General features: G+C 48.3%; 1 long non-coding RNA gene across 3 annotated transcripts; it reads right to left on the reverse strand.

Annotated features, from left to right (window-relative positions):
• Window positions 1–2,084: 2,084 nt before the first annotated feature.
• On the reverse strand, window positions 2,085–24,842 carry LOC128316392 (uncharacterized). Of its 3 annotated transcripts, none has more exons than XR_008300230.1 (4): window positions 23,114–24,839; window positions 19,665–19,792; window positions 11,658–19,171; window positions 2,085–2,621 (listed from the first exon to the last, which is right to left on the reverse strand). It is a non-coding gene; the product is annotated as an uncharacterized LOC128316392 (long non-coding RNA). The 3 variants fall into 3 exon arrangements; XR_008300229.1 differs by lacking the exon at window positions 2,085–2,621 and adding an exon at window positions 2,672–5,662 and having other exon boundaries at window positions 5,960–19,171; window positions 23,114–24,842; XR_008300228.1 differs by lacking the exon at window positions 2,085–2,621 and having other exon boundaries at window positions 2,672–18,720; window positions 18,994–19,171; window positions 23,114–24,836.
• Between the last annotated feature and the right edge of the window lie 33 nt (window positions 24,843–24,875).

Genomic DNA, 24,875 nt, shown 5'->3' on the forward strand with positions numbered 1-24,875 from the left:
AGGAAGGAAGGAGGAGGGGGAGGAAAGAGGGAGGAAGGGTTGGAGGAAGGAAGGAGACCCTTGTTACAGACTAATGGAAAGAGCCAGACAGCCCACAGTCTGCAGCTGCCTCTCACAATTCCACTTTATAGGAACAACTTCTGCCCTGATTCGTGTTTGGGAGGCCGGAAAATGTGTGGATGCAGAAGCGTGTCCCCTTCACTCTCACCTCCACCCTCTGTGCTCAGCATCACCCTGAGAGCAGGACCAGAGTCCCTGAGGGCATCTTTGTTCATCTTTGTCCTCCCGCTAAGCCTCCCCCTGCCCCGCCACAGGCTTGGGGGGGTGGTGGGGCAGGGAGTCATCCGAGGCCCTTGGCTCTCCACCCCAGCCCAGGCAGATGGAGCCCCGGCTGCCTGAACGAGGTTGTGCAGAAGGGGACTGTGGCTGCACCGTTTGGATGTGCTTGGAGTAGAAAATTCACAAATTCCAAGCTCCGCTCCCAAAGCAAACCTCCCCAACCCAGGTGGCTGCAGCCCGTCCTCCCTCTGACAGCGACAGCTCCACGGGCCGCCAGGCGGGGAGGCTTTGAAAACCAGCTTGTGTTTGAATTGTGAAAGCACCAATGTTTGTGATGTTTGCCCAGCAGAGAAGGAGCATATTTTCTCCCTTCCAAAGGCAAACTCAAAAGATGCTCCACGGTTTTTCTTCAGACTTTCCACAGGAAACATAAATCAGGAAGAAAAATGACCATAGGTGCTGGGGCTTGAAGAGGAATGCCAGCCCCAAAGGGGCTGCTGGAACAGGCGCCCTCTGTCCTTCAGTGACGATGACACCCTTCAGAGTCTAGGGCCGCACTTCTTTCCTCTGAGCAACCTTCCCAGCTGAGGCGAGGGGAGCAACCAGACCCACTCTCAGGCTTCACTCCTGGTCGGTCTTCCCCATCCAATGGCTGCTGGTGCTTGGGCTGGGCAGCTATTGAGATCCCCTAGCTGCCTATCTTTTTGTCTTCTCTCTCTCTTGCTTGTGTTAAAGTAAAAGAAACATGGTGCTCCAAGCCCAGGAGCCCAGCAACGCTGTCAGATGCTGCATCAGAGCATTAAGGTGTGGACATGGCATGCAGGGAGCCTGAGCGCTGCCCCCCTCCTCTGCCAGCCCTGCCTGTCTTAAGCTCCATCTTGGAAGGAGAAGGACTTTCCCAGTCTGTGGTCTCTGCCCTCAGGGAGCTTATAATCTCCATGCAAACATAAAATAAGAGAGGTCATAAGGCAGGGTTGAGTGCACACTGTTAAAATAAAAAAATAGAGACCAATCTTGAAAATTCCCTGAGCAGACAAAACCAATTTACTTGTACCAACAAAGCTGAATGTAACTTATTTTGCAGAACTAACCTGCCTTGGATTATTTCTTGCTTGTGCCTCTGGAAATCCTAGGCAAAGAACTGTTTCCCAAGGTTGATATGAGATAACCACTGACCAATTCCCTGTCAGTTAAGAAGATTCTAATATTGGAAGAAGAAGAAGAAGAAGAAGAAAGAGAAAAGAAAAGGAAAGAAAAGGAAGAAATTCTAATACTATAACCAATCACCGTGAAGAATTAGCAGTCCCTGCTTTCTTGCTATATAAGCTGCTTTACAACAATATACCCCAGAGCCTCATTCCACTGTTTGATTCTATCATTCTCTGCTCTCAAACTGTCTTTTTGGTGTGCACAATAAATTTCTACTAATTACTACTTTGGTGATTCATTGTTTTTACTTCTGCTATTTCTGAGATTTTGACAACACATATATGCACTGACTGATCTAGGGTGTGACTAATCTTTTTGTTTTTAAATAGCAAATCTCTTAATCTTTTTTTAAGTTTATTTGAGAGAGAGAGAGAGAGAGAGCAAGCATGAACAGGAGAGGGACAGAGAGAGAGAATCCCAAGTAGGCTCCACGCTGTCAGCCTGATGTGGGGTCAAACCCATGAACTGTGAGATCATGACCTGAGCTGAAATCAAGAGTCACTTAACTGACTGAGCCCCCCAGGCACCTCAAAGGTGTATATACTCTTTTTTAAAAAAAATTTTTAATGTTTATTTATTTTTGAGAGAGAGAGAGACAGTGCGAGGGGGTGAAGGGCGGAGAGAGGGAGATACAGAATCCAAAGCAGTTTCCAGGCTCTGAGCTATCAGCACAGAGCCTGATGCGGGGCTTGAACTCACAGACCACAAGATCATGACCTGAGCTAAAGTGAGACGCCTAACTGACTCAGACACCCAGGCACCCCTATCCTTGATGGACTTTTTTCTGCACAGAGGATCAGACTCTTTTTCATGGGTGAAAAGTACCAGCCGACTGCTTCCACATTGGGAGTTTGTGAAGATTATACACATTGACAGATCAACTGGACCCTACAAAAAGCTCGACCCAAGAAATAGAGGATTGAAGTCAGTTTGGCCTGTGCTAGCGGAGCTAATGCAACATGCTGATTGATTCATTATAAGCTACGATGCCTTGAGTATTTGCTAGGGCTGTAGCTGGAATGCTTCAAGGCCACCATTTCTGTCTCTTGACATCTGAGAAACTCACTTCTTGAGATAGTTCCCTCTCCTATAATGTTCTGTCTTTGGATAGACCCAACAAGCCCACTGAGCATCTACAAAAAAAAAAAAAAGAAAAAAGAAAAAGATATATTATCAATTCATATAGCCCTGTGATAAGTCAACTAAACAAAGAAAGGACACCATTGGAAGATGCTTTTGAGAGCATGCTTCCAACCAGAGTTAGAACTTGGCTTTGATGGACCAAATTCAGAGAAAGACCACAGAAACCATTTCCTTTTCAGCTGACGTTTATTTATTCTGTTCATCTGAAGCCAGAGCCAATAAATTAAATAACTTTCAATGGCTAAAAAGGTCTCTGAGATTAGATTGGTCAGTCCCCTGTCAGAAAGCTCAACTGACCTGCAGACCAGCCCTCTGTATTCATGAGTGGTGTCAGTTGTGAGAGGAGCTTCTCTCGTGCTGTTTCTGGCTGAGACTGGCTCTGACCAGAGACGCAGAGGAGGAGAGGGAGGGCGGTGCGCTGATGAGGCTGAGGAAGAGCGATGCAGTGGAAATAGGGTGCAGGTGGCTGAGACCACGGGCTTTGGGGTCACACGGACCTGGGTCCAAAGGGCTCCTGGGCTGATGTGCTGCCATGTTTCCTGACCAAAGAAAGTGGCACAATGCTAACACCTACCTTATAAAGCGATTGTGGGGATTAAGTAAGATAAAATGTGAAGAGAATTCACACTCAGCTCTCAGCAAATGCAAGCTATTCTAATCTCAGCGAAAAGAACGAACAAGGGGACAAGTCGGGGTTGGGGAGGGGGGACACGGTGGGAGGGGTGCAGAGGCCTGACGTTGCAGAGAGCAGCCCCCCACCCAGCCCCGTCGCCAGGCACCTGGGACTGCACATCTCCTGGTCCAGACAGACGGCATACATGTTTATTGGAAAACCATCCACGAAAGTTATTGGAAACTTTACATTTGCAGCCCGGTCTCTGCACACCGCCTGCCACTGCGGGAAACAAGGCCTCATTCACTCCCCAGGCAGCTCCCTCAGCTGCCCCAGCCCCTCCATCTCACGCCCCACTGGGACTGGTGTGCAGAGGCCCCCTGGTGCCCAACCTCCTCCCCTCCCCTGGCTCTGAATGATTTCTGACTTGCTTTTTCCAAATGTGAAATCTTTGAGTGAGGTCATTTCAACCGGGGAAGGAGCGAGGGGAGGGTCACCAAGGCGATATTTCCTAAGTGCAGAGGTCCCTGGGGTGACTTTAGACGGAACTTGGATAAACATTTTTCATTTTAATAGTTACATATTTATTTTTAAATGTATTTATTTCAATGTGATTGGAGGGAGAGGTAGAATGTCAATCCCATGATACAGAGTTTTCAGTTCAAGTAACCTTGAGTAAAGCAAAAGAGAGTGAGAGAGTTGATTTAAGGAAGCTATTAAATGAATAATAAGTCTAAGTGGTCCTCAGATCTGACAAATAGTTCTGGGAATGCTGCACACTTGCTCTCAGCCCTCATCTGAAGTTTCCTGGAGACATGGCGGTCTGACAGACACGGTTTTGATGTCAGCAGGATGGTCCAGCCCTGAACTGGCCAGGGAGAGGGGCTGTATATAGCTCCAGGGACGTGTCACAGCTCCCTCGAATGCGGTTCCGTCCGTCCCATACAGGTCTGCACCTGGCCGGCCTCGCTATCCTCAAATACTACTCCCATAATTCAAACTACTCAAGAGCCCTCCATAACTCCCCATTACCTACGGGATAGAGGCCAACTCCTCAGCCTGGCACTTCAGGCCCTTCTCAATCCACCTTTCCGTTTATGCCACAGGCCCATGTACTCACTGCCTGGAAATCTGGTGCCCCCACTTTGGCGATCCCTCTGCTCCAGCTGCTCTGCCGATGTACATTGTCCACTCACCTCCAACCTGTCCTATGCTTCCTCAGCCTCCTCCCAGGCCTCTGAATCTCCTCCTCCCAACAGGCAGACTGATGGTCTAGCACAACGCTCAGGGCCAGGCTTGGGGTTGTGACTCTAGCACTATTGCTTACCAGCTGTGTGTCCTTGAGCCAATTACTTGCCCTCTCTAGTCCTCAGTTGTTTCATCTGTAATGACGGGTGATGACAGCAACATCTCCCTCCTCCCAGGTTTTTGGGAGGGCTGAATGAGATGCTGCCCTTGGCACAGCACCAGATACACAGCAGCAATAAGTACCCTGCGGTGGCTGCCCTTCCTTGAACTTGGAGTTTAGTTCTGACCAAGAGCAGCCTTTTGGCAGTCATTTACAGGGAGTAGGTGTTTGATAGGTATTTGTCGACTGATGGTGGATGTCCTGTGATGTGTTTTCTACATACTTCTCTTGATCAGAGGCTCCGCGGAGCCCGAGAGCAGTGTTCCCTCTCCCAGGTCTGAAGGTCCTCTGCAGCCTTGAAACGCATTTATTCCTGGACCATCTCACCGCCTTCTCTTCTCTGGGTGAGTCCTCTTTGGTCTTGAGGGCTCATTGTGGAGCTACCTCTTCTTCCTTCAAGTTTGGCCTCACGCTAGAATCTTCCCGGGGCAGCCAAGACCGGCAGCGGTGGCACATGCAGCTTCCCCGGGGCAGATGGGAGGGGACAGAGGGGACAACGGCTGGGCACACACAAGGCCATCTTGCAGACTAGAGAGAGGCCACCAGCACACACTGAGCCAGGGCCCCCTTGTGCAGGGCACTGTGCTAGGTGTGGCCCTGGAGGCCCAGGCCCTACCTCTGGTCCTGTCCCCTTCAGCCCTTGCTCTGGTTGACTACAGAGACGGCCCCAGAGCCTGGGGTTTAGCATCAGTGCCCCAGTGACCGGCCAGTGGCCACAGGCCTAGAGGAGCTGCGGGCCTTCCCTCCCCCACCCGGTCCTCGGCCTTCTCTGAAAGAAATGTGTGTTCCCTCGGCCCTCCCCCCTCGCCACATCCCCTTCCTCCCACAGAGCCCGGGTCCCCAGGCTGCAGTCCAGAAGTCCCTCTGAGCAGACTCCAGCGAGGCAGGGCTTTGTTAGGAAACCTCATTAGCAGCGACAGCGAGGCCCAGGCGGCGCAGAGTGGCATTCCAGGTGTCAGTTGAGAGGGGCCACAGGAGGCGAGGCCATTAAACCATGCTGAGGTCAGCCCCTAGCAGAATGAAAACAACAAACTGCAACCAGGGAAAGCGGTGGGAAGTAAACCGGTGGACTTTAAAGGGGATGCCCCATACTCGGCCCTGCCTGATCCTGGGAGTCCCGAGGGTAAGGTCTGTCTGAACAGCCTCCACTCTGTGAACCCCCGGAGGCCGGAGGCTGGGCGTCAGGAGACCCTGAGCCCCCAGTGCCCAGCACATACAGGCACTCAATAAACTGAATGAATGAGTGAATACTTAGCCTTTTCCCGGGGAGGAGGGCCAACAGTGGCTCGGACTCTGTGAGCACTCACCATGTGGCGGGCACTGTGCTAAACACTGCCTGCGTATAAGCTCTTGGTAAGACAACAACACAAGGATTATTAGCTCCATTTTAAAGACGACGAAGTATAGATACCAGAACGTGTTATTTGGGCCTCCTCTGGCTCTTCAAGAACGCTCTAGAACTCTACCTACTGATACTTGGAACTTCTGAACACATTCCTTCATTCCACTATTAGTCATGAAAAGGCTGAAGGAACAGTGGGGCTGAGGAAGCACGTGGAAGGAAGCTCACTCCTCCTGAAGGGTAATCAGTGTGAATGGTTGGTATCTGGAATTCTGTGTCCAGAGAGGGAGAGGGGTCTGAGTCCTGGGACAGACTCTGTTGAGGGAGGCGAGGACAGTGGCTGCCTGTGTGGACTCGCACTTTGCTTCAGTGAGTTCTGTTTGCCTCCGCTGGGCAGGGACGTGCAGGGGCTGGGTATTTTTGTCGCCAAACGGGGAATGCACATGATTTATGAAGTCCTTTCAACCTGAGGCTGCCTCATAAAGGAGCTTTGAGGGGATTCCAGGGAACCTAGTTATGAAAGGCCTTCCTTTCTGGGGCTCTGTTAGACGAGGCATCACTGCCTGCCTGCCTACCTTCAAGGATTAGGAACCTCATGTGCCCTACCCTAGATCTGGAATGATGGGGGCCGGGGACCCCGGGAAGGCTGGATGTGGATTCGTCCCTTGTTCCCTTATCCCTGCTCAGGCTTTTTGTCCTTTACAGCCTCTTAGCTGAAACCTGTCCCCAAGAGATTGCTGATCCCTGATGCCCTTGACTTCTGAGGCCCAAGCTTCCCCTGGATGAGTCATTCATCTCACTGAGCCTCAGTTTTCTCGCCTGCAAAATGAGTATAATACTACCTACCTCACGTTTTTGTACTGAGGAATCTAGACCCCCACCAGTTGGAAAGCTCTATGAGAACAGCCCCCTACGTGTCTCGTTTATTCTTGTCTTTCAAGCACCTAAAACAGGGCATATAGCAGTGGGTACAAAATGGCAATTTGTCCATCTGAATTCTACTGGATTCCACCATGAGGAATAAGCGAAATGTGTTTGAAACTTCCAAGCACGGTGCCTGGTAGGCATTTAGAAAATTTGGGTTAAATCTGAATTTGAATTTAATTCTCCCCTGCAGATATGGAACGGAGACCCCTTCCCACATTGTGAGATGGGGTCCCCAGGAGTTCAGCCCTCTCCTCCCGGACCCCTTGGGGCCAGCTGCAGAGGACCTTTGTCTGTCTCCCTCCCAAGTGCTCCTTCCCCAGCTGGACCTCCCAGCCTCTCCCAGCCAGGCAGCAGCCCCTGTAGCCCCTCTGAGGCGGTGGGCGTCCCTGTGCGGGCACAGCCAGGCCAGACCCCTCTCCAGGGAAGGGACTGAGGGGTGTGAAGGACTGGTGTGTGGGACTTTGTTTATTTTCTCTGAAGGATCCTGCCTGAGCCCTGCTATAAAAATAACCTGCCTGGAAACCTCATCTCTGAGGGGGAGAAAGAGGCTTTTGTATCCAGAGAAGTGGCTCTAACGGCCTCCCTGTGCCTTGTCTCAGCCCCACACATCAAGGAAGACCTGGCTATGGTGATGAGGAGCCAGGGCCCAAGAGAAGTGTGCAGGGCAGCTGCCAGGGGAGGGCACTGGTGGGGGAGAGAGAAGGAGGAGAGGCAGCTCAGCAGCCCCTCTCCTGGAGCCCCCCCTTGCCTGTTTGACCCGGAAGTTCAGGAGGAGGAACTGAGGGAGAGGAAGAAAGGTGACATCAACAAGAGATAAAGGCCAACCAAGATACACTGGATATCAAGAGACTAACAGGCCAGGAGAGAGGAAGATCAAAGTCCGATGGAGAAGAGAGACCTATAGGGAGGAGACTGAAGCCAAAAACAGAGATTCACCCAGCAAGATGTGAATGGAGCTCAAGGAATCTGAAAGAGACTGCAGCCATGTTTACAGATGGAGCTAAGGATTTGGTCTAATTCCTGGGATCCCCCACTGTGTTCCCCTGCTGGGAGAAGAGGCCAGGCAGGGTCAGAGCTGGCTCTAGGGCCCTTCCCTGATCATTTGCACTGGCCAGCCCCTGCTCTGGCCCAGGCTGGGGTGTGCACGAAGACACAGGCCTGACTCCAGTTTCTCAAGGTATTCTTTCCCAAGGACCAGTCCAAAGGCAAGACGTGGATCTGCAGCAGTGAGAGAACACTGGCACTGCATTCAGGAGGCGTGGATTCAAGTCCCAGTTCTCTCACTTTTTAGCTGGGTGATTTTTTTTTTGAGGGGGGGAGGGGCAGAAGGAGAGAGAGAATCCAAGGCAGGCTCCATGCCCAGCACAAAGCCCAACTCGGGGCTCTATCTCACCACCGTGAGATCATGGCTTGAGCCAAAATCAAGAGTCAGATGCTTCACCGACTGAGCCACCCAGACACCCCTAGCTAGGTGATCTTATACAAACTATGTAAAGTCATCCAGCCTGGCACTCTTACCTGTAAACTATATAAGCCCCCCACCACCACCTCCCAGGGCCATTGGGCAGATCCATGGAAAGATACCAAATGGACTGAGTTGTATGGCACCAGTAAGACAAGAAGGGATCCAGACACATTTCTCCAGGCTCTGGCAAGGGGCTAGTGTTGACCAGAGTCTTGGTAACCAGCACCACTCATGCTCTCTCTGCTGTAGCAAGAAGGTCAGAGAGAAGCTCACAGCATCAGTCATCTGAAAATAATAGATTCCAATACTAACCATGAATGTGAAGTTCTTTCCTGTAAGAAATCTCCTGCATTTTTGCATCACCAAGACTTGGGTTTAATCTGCCTAGACTCAGGTTGGTAGAACACATGCCACTAAGGACACCCTTAAACTTTTGTCCAGAGGAGAAAGTTGATCTCTCCTGGGATAATTTATGGAGCCAGCAGAGGATGATGTATTATCTTTCCCCTGTATTTTCGAGCTGGTGTTTTTTGAATGACACAGATCAAAGGGGAGAATGGAGTTAGGGTCCAGGATGCTTTAAAGCAACTTTTGGAGGGACAAATTAAGATGTGGAGAGACTATAAAGGAAACCCTACTTTCGGGACAAAGAGCTGGGCAGCACAGCTGTACCCTGGAGCTAGGAGAGGGTTAGGGAGTTATAGAAGCCATGATCAAGAGCAGGCTGTTGGCACTGCAGGGCCTAAAGCATTCCCAATGGCTTGAGGCTGAGGAGGGGCCCAAGAGAGAAAGAAACAGGGAGGAGGGCTGCAGCAACATGGCTGCTGTGAGGTAGAGAGGAGTGGGCTTGGGGAGCCTGGGTGGCTCAGTTGGTGAAGCATCTGACTTTGGCTCAGGTCATGATCTCGCGGTCTGTGAGTTCAAGCCGCGCATCGGGTTCTGTGCTGACAGCTCAGAGCCAGGAGCCTGCTTCAGATTCTGTGTCTCTGTCTCTCTTTGCCTCTCCCCTGCTCACACTCCATCTCTGCCTCTCTCAAAAATAAATAAATGTTAAAAAAACAAAAACAAAAACAGAAAGGAGAGGGCTTGGTGACACAACTGGAACAGTCCCCCAAACTGGCCCTCAGCAGTGCCTTTGAAAAGTGACTGATGGAATGTGCTCAGGATATGAATAACATTAATAGTTAATGACAAACGGTTAACACTTACTGGGTGTCAGACAACTGCTCTAAAAGCTTTGCATGCATTATTGCATTTAGTCCTTACAAATGCATGGTGGTTGCCTCTCCATGCAGCCATCATCATATCCCACCCACACTGTGTAGCAGACTTGCAGGCTAGGCAGGGTTGACCGGAGGCCCAGGTCTGAGGGTAGGCCCCAATAGATCTGAGCCAATCAGGGTAACCCCATAGCTCATGCCAGAGGAACACCTTCAGGTTGATCCAAGTGAAGTGTAGACTAGAACTTGACTTAATAATGATGGAAGAAAAGACCTCTCTTTCTGTTTTATGCTAGACTGTGATATGTACAGGTGGGAGGCCTAGAATTGTCTGCAGCCATCTTAGGATCATGGGTGAACCATACTGAGGATGAACCAACACATCAGGAAGGCAAAGCCAGAAGAATCATAGAGAATAAGCAGAAGTCCTGATCAAACTATTCCTGAAACTCTCATGACTTTAGGATTTTCATGTGAATTAATAAAGTCCATTATTAAGAAAATTGAGCTGGATTCTTTCCTCCCTCCCTTCCTTCCTTCCTTTTTTTTTTGTAACTTACAACCAAAAATATCCAAACTGATGCAGAATATGTGGCCCAGAGAGGTTAAGTAACTTGTCCAATGTCAAGTAAGTTACATAGTAAGTGAAGGAGCTGGGATTCAAATGAAGGCAATGTGAATCTAGAGCCTGTGCTCTTACAACAGCATCAATGAAACCCACAGCGGCTGTATTCTGACCACACACCAGCTCCATGCCAAATCACTCTCCACTTCATCCCACAGCATCCTCACAGCAGCCTTTCGAGATGGCAGCTACCATTATTCCTGTTTTTACAGACAAGGGACTGAAGCTTAAACAGGTTAAGTAACACACCATCATCACACAACTCTGAAACAACAGAGCGAAACTGAACCCGGGTCCCTCTGATCCAGACGCTGGGCCTTCTCTCCAGTCCTGTAGGCAGGGGCTGCCCAAGAATGGTCCCCGACAGTCTATTCCATTCCCTTTGATGGTGAATTGACTTCCAGTTGTTCTGTCCAGGCTAGTCGTATCTCCATGGAGATTGCACAGATAGGTGAGTGTTAAACGGAGGTAGGAGGCCAATTTTAGCCCGACATTAGGAAGAACATTCCTATTGTTCCAGCAATGGGGCGGGCTACCTGGGAGAGTCTGAGCTCTCCATGGCAGGCAGGCCAGCAGGCCAGGGATGGTGGCTATGGCTGCTGCCTGCATGAGCTAGGCTGACAGGAAACGCTGAGGCTCTGAGCTCCTAAAGCCTTCCCCTCCCTCCCTGGGCCTCAGTTTCCCCATCTGTACAGCGGTTAGGGCAGGACTGGGTGAGGGCTGAGGTTTCTTCCAGCTCTAACATTCTCGAATTCTGGAATTCCCGGAGGCAGGACTCCAGGCCCCAGGGTCTGGCCAGGAAAACAGAGACGAGGCTGTTTGGCCAGCTGGGTAGAACAGTGGAGCTTATTGAGCCCACGGTTCCCTGAAACAGAAACAGCCAAAGGGCACAAGCAGGGAAGATAATTTCATTTGTGGGGTTGGTGAGAGCAACTGAAAAAAAATGCAGTGCTTGAGGGCTGTCCAGGGAGGGCCGAGTTTCAACCGGTGGGTTGCGCCTGTGCGCCTGCCGGGATAGAAACTGCACACAAGGCCACATTCTGCCCCGGCCAGAAGGAAGACAGCGAACCTGGATGTGACAGTCCCCGTCAACAGCACAGGGACCACGAAGCCCTACCTGGTCAGGGATCCCTCAAATGGGCTCACTTCCCCTGGAGACTGGAGAGACCTGTTTGTCATTAGCAAGGGAGGCCTTTTGGAAATGGGCCTTGGTTAAACGTAAACCACTGTTGTTCAATGTACATGTTGTTCAGGTAACCAAAAGGTGCTTATCAGCAATACAGAGACCATTCTCACAAAGTTGTGAGGCCAGAATTAGAGAGGAGGCCTGGGGTCTCCTTTCCTGGATATCTTTGGGCTGGCTTAGAGGCCAAGAGGTGGGCAAAATGCCACTATAAATCTTTGGGGTGTCTCTCCAGGATCTTACCTCCACTCTTTGCTCTAATGATGATTAATGTTGATGTTGTGACTATTTTCAATGTGCTCTGACATCTGCAATCCCATCTGACCTTCATTATAATACCCTGAAGTAGACAGTGGGATAACTTTATGCCCATCTAGACAGGAGAAAATGGAAGCCAGAGAGGGTAAGCCTCAAGTAGCAAATGACGGTTCTGGGGTTGAACCTAAGGCCCTCGGCCACAATCCTCAGCCCTTTTTCTGTGGTACCCCACCATCCCTCCACCCCCCTTTTTGGGGACACAGAGGGCTGACTTTTCCAGGATGCTTTTTTTCTCTTGCTTAGAGACAACACAGAGCCCTTGGAGCTAGATTAAAACCATTACAAGTGCCGGCTTTGAAAGGATTGGTATTCAAAATAGAAGCAATTCTAACGGTAAAGTAAATGTAACGAAGTCCAACAAAGTTGTGACTTTTATCATGGTGATTACTTCTAGACTTTAAAATAAGTCAAATATTGGAAATTAAGTGATTAATTTTTTATTTGGTGTCCCCACTCCCTACTGGTGTCCTAAGTAGTTTCCAGCCCGCATTTGAACCATCTCAGTCCCTGAGGCCCCTAGGTCACACTGCTCTGCAAAGACAGGAAGTCTCTGGAATTGGCTGTGAAATTGGGCCAGGCTATCAGGCTGGGAAGATGCCTGTGCTGGAGCAGGAAGTGACTGCAAGCAGAGACCAGGGCACCTGCAGGAAGTGTTCCATGAGTGGGGAGAAACGAAAGCTCTCTGAGAACAGCCTCATACTGTCCCTTGCAAAGGAGGACAAGGAAGCAAAGTCACAGAAATGAGGCTCTGGTAGAGCTATAAGTCATATTCTTCTGGGGTTGGGAAAATGCAACAAAGACCACCATCCTCACCCTCAGGAAGGAGGTGGAGCCCAAATCCAGAAGGGCCAAGGCAAAAAGAGTGACAAGAATGGCAGAGGAGGGTGTTAGGAGGGTCCAGCAGCGGGGCTAGGAAAGGAGTTGGAGATTCCTTGCTCCCCGTCCCTAGGGGATCCATGGCATCCTCCAGAGTTCCTTGGGACTAGGGCTCCTTCCTGTGTTCTCTAGTTCCTTCTAGACTCCAGTCTGGGGATGAGGGGCTGGAATTAAGTGCAAGGACATCCATTAAGAGTTCAACTGTCATATTTTCCTACTTTTCCTGTTCTTGTATTTTTTTCTTTTTTATAATAAGCTCTATGCCCAACGTGAAGCTTCAGCTCATGACCCCGAGATCAAAGCGTACATACTCTACCTTCTAAGCCAGCCAGATGCCCCTTCCCCTGCTCATTTTGATATTGCAGAGGCTGAGGGGGCAATGGGAAGGATTGTGGAAAGAGGTTGGGGAACTGTATCAAGTGGTTGGGGGAAATTCTGAGCTCTTCAACAGCAATTGGTAAGAATTTGCAAAACTCTTTTAAGCAATGTAAAAATAAACAGCTGGTAACTCTTTGATTCTCTGCCTCAAAAGGAGAAAATGTGTTTGTTTGGGGAGCAGCCAGCAGGCAGCCCCCCCCCACTCTCATTCTCCCTGACCTAGTCCCTCCTGCCCACTCCCTGTCCCTAGCTGTCTGGCCCTGGTTCCTCAGCCACCCACCTTTTTAGAGACCCCATGGCTTCATGGGGGCTAGCTGTTCTCTGGCAGAGGGTGAGTGGGACTGGAGACCCTTGTATGCTGGTGGATCAGGCCAAGGTTCCAGAGGACTCTGGGTTGGAGAGTTCTTTGTAGAAGTCGGAGCACTGAACAAAGAGGTCTTTGAGACCTGGTGAAAGCCCTCAAGAGCCAGTGCCTCCAGCCCAGCCTGCTTGCTGTCCTCATACCCCCAAGGACTGGCTCAGGCAGACTGCTGGCTCTGGCCCTTTCTCCCCAGAGGAGATTTCTGATGCAGCTTTGTGCCCCAAATGCTGCAATGAGGTACTCAATTCACCTGAAATGTCACCAGGGATGGGGCTGTCCCTTCAATGCCCTCTCGCTCCTTCTCTTTTTAAGACTTTGGAGTCAAACGGACTTGCTGTCAGTGTTAGCTTCTACCACTTACTGGTGGAGGGATCCTGAGCAATTGACAATTTTGACTGAACTCATTTCCTCATCTATAAAATGGGAATAATGATATTCACTTCATTGGTTGGTTACACAATGCTTAGCACATGTTAAGCACTCAATACACATCAGAATCATGATTATTATTTCTAATATCTATCACCATTCTTTCTTTCCTCCTAAACCCTGCTGGGCTTGACCCTCCAGTGTGACCCCAGTGTGACCCCATCCCAAGTCCATCAGATGGGAGACCCTCAGTTGAGCCTGACCTGGGCTCTTCATAGATATAAGGTGTGCAGTTCCCCAAGCTGGGGGTATAGGAGTGGGAGTCATGTGAGAAAACTTCAGGCACTAAGTAGTACAGGGTGGGTTTGACACTGACCTTAGATGATTGAGTGGATTTTCAATGGCCATGTTTGTATCACTTACAAGCACTCAACTCCTATAAAGTTCTGGAAAAGTTCCAAAAGTTCACTGGTTCCTCTTGCACTGTTGGTGGGAATGCAAACTAGTGCAGCCACTGTGGAAAATAGTATGGAAGCTTCTCAAAAAATTAAAAATAGAACTGCCCTATAATTGATCCATTAATCACACTACCAGGTATTTATCCCCAAAATACAAAAACGCTAATTCAAAGCACCCTTATGTTTATTGCAGCATTATTTACAATAGCCAAACTACGGAAGCAGGCCAAGTGTCCACTGACTGATGAATGGATAAAGAAATGTATGTGTATATGTGTACGTGTGTGTGTGTGTGTGTGTGTATACATACATACCTAATGGAATATCACTCAGCCATCAAAAAGAATGAAATCTTTTTTCAAATCTTGCTGTTTGCAACAATATGGATAGAGCTAGAGAGTGAAATAAGTCAGAGAAAGACAAATTCCATATGATTTCACTCATATGTGGAATTTAAGAAACAAAACAAATGAGCAAAGAAACAAAAGAGAGAGAGACAAACCAAGAAATGGACTCTTAACTATAGAGAACAAACTGATGGTTACCAGAGGAGACGTTGGTGAAGGGATGGGTGAAATAGGGGATGGGGATTAAGAGTATACGTGTCATGATGAAAAAAATAATAAAATGAAGTAAAATAAGATAAAATAAATAAGTTTACTGGTTCTTAAGCTTTGAGGTGTTCAAGGGATTTATGAGAAGCTGGCTAAACTTCTGAAGCCTCTTTCTAGCAAAATGTAGAATTCTATATGTTTTACATATAATTTTAGTAGGCTTATCTGTGGACCTCAAGTTTTCCTGTACTCATATCAGTTCAGAAACTGACGCCCAGAGGGGTTAAATAATTTGTCTGAGGCACCACAGCTTGCAGTGATTTGAACCCAGACTGTAATAGTCCTTGATTTTGAGGGAAATGCTTCCATCTTGTCTCTGATTGAGATTGTGTTCACTCCCCGTCTTGGGCACTGGGAGGCTTTGCAAGCCCATGGTGGATTCCCTGGGATCCTGACGAGGTTGTTCAAGGATGAACTCAGATGGGACTTGGGCTGCGTAAAGGGATTGAGAAAGGCAAAGCCAGATCCTATACTAAGAGCCCAGAGGCCCTGCACATGGAAGTGAAGGGTTAACAGAGCCTGAGTGTGGCTTTGTATGTGTGTGCTTGAGAGCAAGGTTGCATGTGCAAAGGCGCACGTCTCTCACTTGTGCGTGTTGGTACCACAGGAGCAGGACCGCAGGCCAGCCTGGGAGAGAGGTGCCGCAGTGTCCTGGTATGAATGGGCCTCTGTCTTCAAGGCTGTGTGAGCCTCTGTGTGTACAGGTCCCATTAACTCGCCCTCAGCCACACGTGGGAAGGGGAGGAGAGGCCCAGAGAAGCCGAAACCACTCAGAGTCCTTCTGATTTTAGAATGAAGTGGAAGACATAGAAAAAATAAATAATAAAGACCCAAACTCATATGTGACTAGAGTATACACACCACACACACACCCTCTGGTGCCGTCATAACCTTCTGTACCTATCTGGGTGCTTTGGGGTGAAGAATCTTCAACTCTTGTCCTAAAACAGATTCTAGATTGCCGATCCTATTTACCTTTGTAGCTGTCTTCTCTTTGTGAGTCTGGGTTTGGCTTCTCTCTCCAGACTCACCTGCAGCTCTCATGATGCACACGCATACCTCCAACCCACCAAGCAGGCCTCACTTGCACCATTATGCCTGGGATGGACAGACTTGGCTCAAGTCCTGTCCTGAGCCCTATGTTCCCACTCCCCCTTCTAGTCCTCTCTGGGCCCCTGTTGCCCTTGGCTGTGGTTTGTTTAATGGAGCGACTCCTGTCTGGGAGCAACCCAGAGCTCAGGACACAGGCAGACACTTGTCCAAACTGGCTATTTTTTCACCAAAGGAGCCAAACCACAGTGATGGGCTCAGTGGCCTGGCCAAGTGCCTCCTCATTCCTCCAACCACTAGCCTGGCCCCCACTCCCCTGACTGGCCCCGATTACCAGTGGTCATTGGTTCAGGACTCCTAGTTACCTATCGTGAGACCTCCTCAGCTGGAGTCTGGCCCCCCATGTGAGGGGAGAAGAGAGATCTAGCTTCTGAGGCAGTAGCTGAGACTGAGAGGGATAGCCTGGGGACCAAAGAATAGACCAACAACCATACCATGTTCATCCCTCTCTTCCCAGTTCCTGTCACAGGGTAGGTCCTAAAAAAATAGATGAGTGAATGGTTGAATGAACAGAAGATAGATAAGCGGATGGGTAGATGGGTGGATGGATGAATAAAAAGACACTCTCAGATCCAAGTAGACATTCTGATAAAAACCTAATTTGGGGTGCCTGGCTGGCTCAGTGAGTAGAGCATGTGACTCTTGATCTTGGGGTTGTGAATTCAAGCTCCACATTGGGCACAGAGTTTACTTTAAAAAAGTAACAAACCTAATTTGATTCCTTGGTCCAATCATGGGAAAGAAGGAAGGAGAGACCCAGGTCTAGACGGTGTAGCCATCTTACTCCAGAATCTAAAGGAAATCTCTGAGCTCAGACCCTTTATAGCAGGTCTTTGAGACGCCCCTGGAGGTCTGGGGTTGAGTGAAACTGGCCTTTTCTCCATCCTCATGTCTATTCCTCAGGCCCCTTCTTGCAGAGGCTTCTCTGCTCACTAGAAAATGTGCTCTGCAGCTGAGCAAAGTAGCAGTGAGTCAGGGAGGCGTGGAATGCACCAGAGAGAGGAGGCTCAGGCTGATGGTGGTGGTGCCAGGAACAGGGCCTGGGGACAAAATGTTTTAGGCTGGGACCAGAGCAAAGTGTTATGTGCTTGGACTGGGAGACTGAGGACATTTCCAGCACCTAACACAGGGATCTGGCATAGAGTAGGCACTTAGTTATTTTTGAATTAATTAATTAATTAAACACTTCTATGTCCTCTCTTCTCTCTGGCTAACACCCCAAAATAATTTTCCAAGGGCTATATAGGATTCTAAAGAGCCCTGGATCACTAAGGATCTTCCTCTGGAGGTAGAATGAATCAGGGTCAGCAGCCCTGCAGAGGGAAAAAGGGACAGTGTGTGCATGTCTACCCCCACCATCCCCAGTCCCCCTCTCTCACCCTCATCTTCCTCCCTACACCAGTTACCATAGTATTGATCCAGACGCTGGGGGCACCAGGAGGGAGCAATACAAAGCCTCCATGCTTACATGTGTGTGACTGTGATGGTCTCGTCTCAAGCTCTGGCAAAAGGCCTGCTCACCCCACTGGCATAGGATGATGTATGGGGCCGGAGGCTGGTCTTCCGGTGGAGAAAGGCCTTGGACGGTAAGATAGGCAGCTCCATACCACCAAGGTCTCAGCTGCAGGGCTCAGAGACCCCATTCAGGAGTCCAGTCCCCCAGGCCAGGCCCAAGCTCTCTGCTACTAAGATCCTCATGGAAGGAAATGCTTAGAGCTTCTCCAGGAGCCTTGCTGCTGGAATGTGCTCCTGAAGTCTGATCAGTATTTCTTGCTGCAATCTGCCTTGAGTCCAAGCAGCAGCCTTCCTTACAGCTCACCCGTGGTCAAAACTGCCCTCTGTATTAGATCTAAAGTCTGGGTTTTGAGACCCAAAGAGGCTTGCCTCTGGTCTGAGTTGAGCCCATTTTCTGAGCAGACACAGAACTGTTGGCTCAGGGCAGGCAAGGAAGGCCTCGTGAGCCAAGAGAAAACAATTAGGAGTAATTACCATCAACAGAGGCCCCCAGTGAGGGGTGAGGGTGGGAAAGGCCAGTCTGTGTGAGAGGGAGCTGCAAGTGGCAGACTGATTTTGGGGAAGAAATCAGAGAGAGGGTGGGAGGAAGGGTGTGTTGTCTTTCTTCTCCAGTAAAAGAGGAGGACCCTCCCCCACTCGGCCGGCCTCTAGCTTGAACTAAGTTCCACCTCTACAGGGGCTCTGTGTACGGAGGTGGGGGTGGGGAGCAGGAGGGCACAGGGCTACACATTCCTGAGATTCTCAAACCAGTTGGAATGGCTGAGGAAACTCCATACTGAGGGGACAGAGCATGAGACACAGAAACAAGCGAAAAGACAAAATGGAACACTGTGGAACACCAGAAATGTCTCCAGATGCCCCCACGCACACACCCTTGATTCCTGGGCCCCTGTGGGGATGAGCCCCACCTGCTTGGTGTCTCCCTCCTCATCACCCTCCCATCTTCAGCCCTTCCCCCTTCTAGGTTAGGACCAGAGGCCTCAAAGGAAAACGTGCTAATGTGGGCAACCCAGAATTGGGGATGAGAGTGGGAGGCAAAAGAAAGGCAGTGGGAGAACGGGTTGTGGTAGGAGGCGTGAAGGGAATTCCTCGGTACCTCTTTCTGGAGAAGCCGAGAGGAAATGAACCCAAAGGCAGAGGGACCCCACCATGCCGCTTGACCCTCCAATCTAAGGTGAAGAGACAAGGACCTCAATCCCTCTCAGGAGACAAAAGAGGGAGGGTTAGCCTTTGCAGACCTCACCAAAGTTCTCTTCTTTGGTTTCACATTGATAGAGCTCCCATGATGTCCACGTCAGGTGCTTGCCCTGTTAAGATGCAACAGTGCTGGCTGTGTGGAAGCAGCACCTCATGGGGCTTTCTAAGGGATTTGGGGACATGTGTTCTTGGCTTGGAGTCCCTCTTCCTATCACTGTCACTCTGAGACTTTGGGCTAACTTAGCCAACCCCTAAGCTCTGTGGTTTCTCATCTGAGAAATAGGGATAGTAACAGCACCTACGTCATGCACTTGTCAGGATTAAATGAGGTAATGTATATAAAGTGTTTGGCACAAAAGGCCTCAATAAATGCTTATTCTTACTGTTAATGTTATTGGAAGGAGATAGTTCTGCTAGGTGGATAATGCATTTGAAGCCAGAGACCCCGGCTTTTACAGTAAACCAGACCCAAGGTTTGGAGAAGAGGCTGTCAAAATGGAAGGGACGCTGAGTAATTCCTTCACTCCTTCAACAATCCTCTCCTTCCACTGTTCGAGGCACCTGGGACACAGAATGAATAGGATTTTAGTGAGGGACAGACAGAACAAATGAGTAAATAATAGAGTCATATCGGAAATGCTATGGAGAAGGAATGAAAGCAATGGAGCCAGGGAGTGTGAGAATTGAGGTGTGGGGTTGACAGTGCACCAGAGCCTGTAGGAAGCAAGGGAGTCTATCTGGGGAAAAGCCCTCCAGACACAGGAAGCAGGAAGTAGAACCTCTGTGAGGTGGAAGCAAGTTTGGTTTGTTAAACACCAAGGAGGCCTGTGTGGCCGAGACCAGTGAGCCTGAGCTGAGGGGTGGGGGAGGCTGTTGGAGGGGTGGTGGGCCCACAGTGTAGGGCCTCGTAGGCCATGGTAGGCAGAGATCACTGACCGGTGATAGGCTGATGGGAAATGGGACACAGGTACACAAGGAAGCAAAACAGTTTCCCTGGAGTTCAGAAGAGTGTCTGGAACATGAATTCCTTAAGGAACAGAACAAGCCTCCCCACCTTCTCCCCAGGCCCTTTGTAACTTTCTGCAGTGCAAGGCCACGCCAGGCATCCCAGGAGCAGCTGGGGACAGAGGTTGACTTTGACTCATGATCTGATCCAGGTTCCACTTTGAAGGAGTCTTCTCCCTGTTTGGTGATGGACATGCAGATCCAGGCAATTATCAGCTACCTTTAACCACATTCAGGAATCAGAAAGTAAGAATGGCTTGAAGGCTTCCCTCCTTGCTCCAACCATTTTCAAATGGCCAAAAAATCTTAACCATGCCTAGAAAAATATCAGAACTCAAGAATATCCTGGAGGCTATAAGAGACTCATTCTAACTCACACAGATAAAACCATTTTATCAACATAGTGGAAGATTTTTCAGAAGCTGGTGCTTCCTTATGTTTTATTCTCTGGAGTGTGAACTTTACAGGTAGAGCACTTCTTTTAGATTGTGAGGAAGAAGGGGTGCAGGAGAGGGGAAAGGAGACAAGGGATGCTGTTAAGCAGAGTGGGTTGGAAGTCCTGACTGGTGTGTTTGGCTCAGGAGGGCTCTCTGGCCAGCTCCACAGACAGGTCTGGTTTTAAAAAGTGCCGGAGAGCCACGGATTTGCATGTTATTTGCGTTCCAGGCTTCAATTCCAGGTATGTGGAATGAAATGAATGAATGAACAGTATTCAGACTCCTGGTTAAGGGGTGGACTCAGGAATCCAGACCACATTGAGGATCCAATCACTGGTCCCACTTGGATCAGGAGACACAGACACAGAGACAGAATAAACAGTCAAAGAGACAGAGAGACAGTCTTAGAGAGACAAACACCACCAAGTCCTTTTTTACCAGGGAGTTTCCAGTCAAAGCAAGAAAGCAAAATCCACAGAATTTATTTTAAATAAATCAACCTTTAAGAAGTAGGGAGAGTCACATGTAAGTAGATAAATGCAACACCATCCCTGACTTATCTCCACCTCTGTCCTTCCATCATCCACAGCCAGCTTCAAAGTGGACCGTGTGCCTACGAGTCGGCCTTCTTGATGAGGTCCACTGTTTGGTGTCTGCCTAGCCTCCAAACTAGTTAGACTCTATGGCCTTTGAGGACAGGTGGCTTTTATTTCCTTGGTCAAACCAAATCTTCACACCACCCTCCAGGGCTCCTGAGTCCAGTGCTTTAAACACATGCTTATTAAAGACCCAGTGTAAGGGGTTCCCCAGAGTATCAGATGAGGCAAACGCCCTCCAGGAACTTAGCTCTGGCTAACAGACAAGACACAGACAGGCAGCACGTAAAATGGTCCATTTAAAGGGCAAGGCAGAAAGACAGGGAGTCACAGTCTCAATCTACAAGGGATGTACATCACTGGAAATAAAAAAAGATGGAGAAAACCAGAAAGATGTGTGGTTAGAAAAAAAACACTTTGATTAGCCCCTTGGGACAGAGACTATGACCCCACAAGGGTAGGCTAACCTGCCAAGGAAGATGTGCAAGGGCCGAGTGGGGCTTTAGGTGTTGGACCAAAGATGACCTGTTTGGAACCACAAAGGAGGTACAGCCCCACTGCAGGCTGCCATAGGCAGCCCTCGTTCTCTGATCCTCAAAATGCTGTCTTTCTGAGTCAGTGCTTAATGCAATTACCCCCATTCCTCCCTGGTCAGCCAGAGAAGCAGCTCGCACTCCTGGCTTGAAGAAAAGGCACCAAATCATTCACCTGCCCTCTGTGGCAATGGGTCTCAGACCATTCCTGATGTAAAAGACATACTACAGGGGTGCCTGAGCCTGGGTGGCTCAGACGGCTCAGTGTCCGACTTCAGCTCAGGTCATGATCTCGCAGTCCGTGAGTTTGAACCCCACATCGGGCTCTGTGCTGACAGCTCAGAGCCTAAAGCCTGCTTCGGATCCTGTGTCTCCCTCTCTCTCTGTCCCTCCCCCACTCATGCATGCTCTTCCTCTCAACCAAAAATAAACATTAAAAAAAAATTTTTTTTTAAAGAATACAATACAAATACCATGTGGAATTATATCATTCTGATTATAAGGGCTGCAGTGGTCTAGTAAGAGATTTTAAGATAATGCAATCAGGAAGGCTTCAGGCAGATGGGGATTTGGGTCTGTGTGTGCTCTACAGGTACTTGTGAAAGGAACACAGGAGTAAACTGAATGAAGGGTGTCCAGTGGATTGAAGACCCTGGGCTCCATGTACCTCTCTTTCTCAAACTTTCCCTTCTGGACACTCCGGTTCTGCAGAGGGGGAAGGACATTCTCCAGGAGTCAAGCAGTTGATGGCTACTTGTCAGCTGAGAATGGAGAAAAGGCAACAGCCATGATCTGTTGCATTAGGATGAGACTCTGACCTGGGCCTTATTATTATGACGAAGCCATATTCATACTGGCCTTAAACTTTGAATCTTTACTTTGACTGAATTCTATTCCAAGCAGGATTATGGCCCTCAATGTTTCAGAATCTTAGACTTTGACAAGACTCTAGATATTTGGTCCAACCACTCATAATTGGAATTATCCCTACCCTATCCCCAACAGACCAAAGAGGCAGCCTGCACTAACATTATCTTAAGGTTTATTTTCTGGCTCAAAGTCTTCTAGTTTCTCTTTTATATTCTACAGGGGATTCATGAGTGGATGACCAGCATGACCCCACATACCCTTAGGTCTCTCCTCATCTCCAAAGCTGGGAATGGTAGTCTTACTAGATGGGCTCTTTAATAGATAGCTAGTGTTAGGACTCAGCACAGGTGAAATAGGCCCTGGGCTATAAGGAAAGATGCTGGCTCAGCCTTATTTGTCCCCTCCAAAATTTTAGGATGAATTTGAAGCTATGGGCAGGTTCCTCCTGGGCAGGGAAACATGGCAACTTCTCCAGGGGCTCAGCATATAGCCTGTTTGAATCACCAACAGGGCCTGAGACTGTATATTCTACCTTGCCCTGGCCCATCCAGGTGGAGCAAGGGAGAAGACAAAGTCTAAGTGTCAGTTATCTGTCTCTCTTACTCTGAAGACATATTTGAGAGCTGGAGGGATGGCAAGGGAGAATGACCAGAAGCTGAAACATTAAAAACACTGGTGCTCTTAAGTGAACCCTCTCCTTCTCCTCTAGGTCTTTTATAAGCCATGTGAAACCAGGTGGTGATGGACAGACTATGGGATGGGGTTGCTGGCAGTACTTTTTCAGGCTACCTTTGTCTGCCCCAGGACACTAAAACTTGGGGCTAACATTGCTAGGGACAGTGGGTAGAAGATGCTGGCACAATTACACAATTAGAGGGGCTAAAGAAAATTTGATACCACACACATGTATGAAGCATCTCATATATAGAGAAGTCAATTTACACATTTATACACAGTCTCCATGATGGAGAGGAAGAGGGAAAAGAACTCTTACATTCAACCCCAAACAGGACTCCCAGGAGCAACGATGGGTCCCAGGCAAAAAAATGGGACAGAACTAACCTCCATGCCTTGGGCCATGTATTCTCAAATATTCTGATTTTCTCTGTACAGGGTCCAGGAGTGATTGTTGGGACTGTGGTTTCTGTTGAAGGCTCTATATCTAGATAGAGTTCATCATCTCTCGAGTGTTCCTTTTTAAGGGGAGGTAGGTCATTACGAGCACTGAGCACAGAGAAGAATGGAAGATAGGAGAAAAGGAAAGCAATAGGCTTCAGTTTAAAGCAATTTAGATAAGATATTGGTAGCATGCCCTTAGCCATGTAATGCAAGAACCTCTTTTTTTCCCCTCCCTGGTCATCAAAGCCCACCCTTAAATAAAGGAGAAATTAAGTTTCCAGATGCTAGTCCTGATCTTGTGGCTAGCTCTCTGGAAAAATAGCCCACTACAGAAGTCAAATATAGACCCAAATATAGTCAAATGGGTGGTTCCCATTGAGCCACCCTGGGCCACAACCTATGTCTCAGCTTGGTCCACCCATGTAGGGTGGTCTCAGGATCACTAACTTCCCCTTGTACAAAAATGTATTGACCAGAAAGGGGGTCCACGTTCACACAGGCTCAACAATTCCTTATATATTTTTCAAAGTGCTTTTGTTGCATGTTTCATTTTCTGTTATACATGGCAATAAATATTTGTTGCTTTGGTCTGTACAAAAAGTCTGTGAGGAAGGTAAGACAGATGTTATCTAAATGGACAAACAATAAATACAGAGAACTATCTTGTTCTGAGTCCCCCAGACAGTAGCAAGAGCACCTGAAAAAACTCAGGTCTTCTGATTCATAATCAGAATCTATACCATATTGCCACCTTTCAAGTTGCCACTGAAATACATTAAGTACCAAGAATCCATGTACAGGAGTCCTACAATGAGCCTGCATGCCACAGCTTTCTAACAGAGAATGTGAAAGGTCTCAGCAACTCATAAATAGAAAGCTATTTATTTCCTATAGAAAAACACAAGAAGGAAGGAAAGAAAGAAAGAAAAGAAAAGAAAAGAAAGAAAGAAAGAAAGAAAGAAAGAAAGAAAGAAAGAAAAGGTGGTCTTCCCCAAAAAGGCAGGCAGTTATGAAAAAGGTAGGACATCTAGTTGCTGGAGTGGAAACAGTAACATTCAGTTAACAATGGAATATTTAAAAAAAATAGTTTTCTTTTCAAATTGTAACCTGTGGTAAAACATAGAAAAATGTACTAAACAAGCTTGGTATAAAACAGAGTAAAATTTTCAAATAAGCCCAGAGAGAAAGCACAATGTTGGAAAGGATGGGGTACAAGGGAAGAAGAGAAAATATTTCATACAAAACTACCTATTACAATACAGAAAAAAGTATAAAACGTTCCTATTTTGGAACTGAAGTACAAAATGACACCGGCATTGGATCGTTTCACTATCTAGCCTGAGGAGCGCTCGGTGGGTGGGGGAGATGCTAGAAAGAACAAAAGGAATAGCGGTTTTTTTAGTCTCAAGTCGATCAGTCCAAATTCCACCCGTTTTCCAGTTGAAAATCTTGCCTCCCTCTGTAACCTCTACCCCTAAGCCAAAGTTCATTCAGGCCTCAAAATATTGTTAGGAAGTCCACAAACACCCTACACATAGGGGCTGGGATCTGTGCGTGCTAGAGCTAAATTTGGAAAATGGAAATAAATCTACAGGCTAAAGTGGTGAACACATTCAGCCTTTTAAAAAAACACGTATCCCTGTGAAATATATATATATATATATATATATATATATATATATATATACACACACATATATATATA

The sequence above is a fragment of the Acinonyx jubatus genome, chromosome B4 (assembly GCF_027475565.1).
Source record: "Acinonyx jubatus isolate Ajub_Pintada_27869175 chromosome B4, VMU_Ajub_asm_v1.0, whole genome shotgun sequence".
In the NCBI taxonomy this organism is placed as follows: domain Eukaryota; kingdom Metazoa; phylum Chordata; class Mammalia; order Carnivora; family Felidae; genus Acinonyx; species Acinonyx jubatus.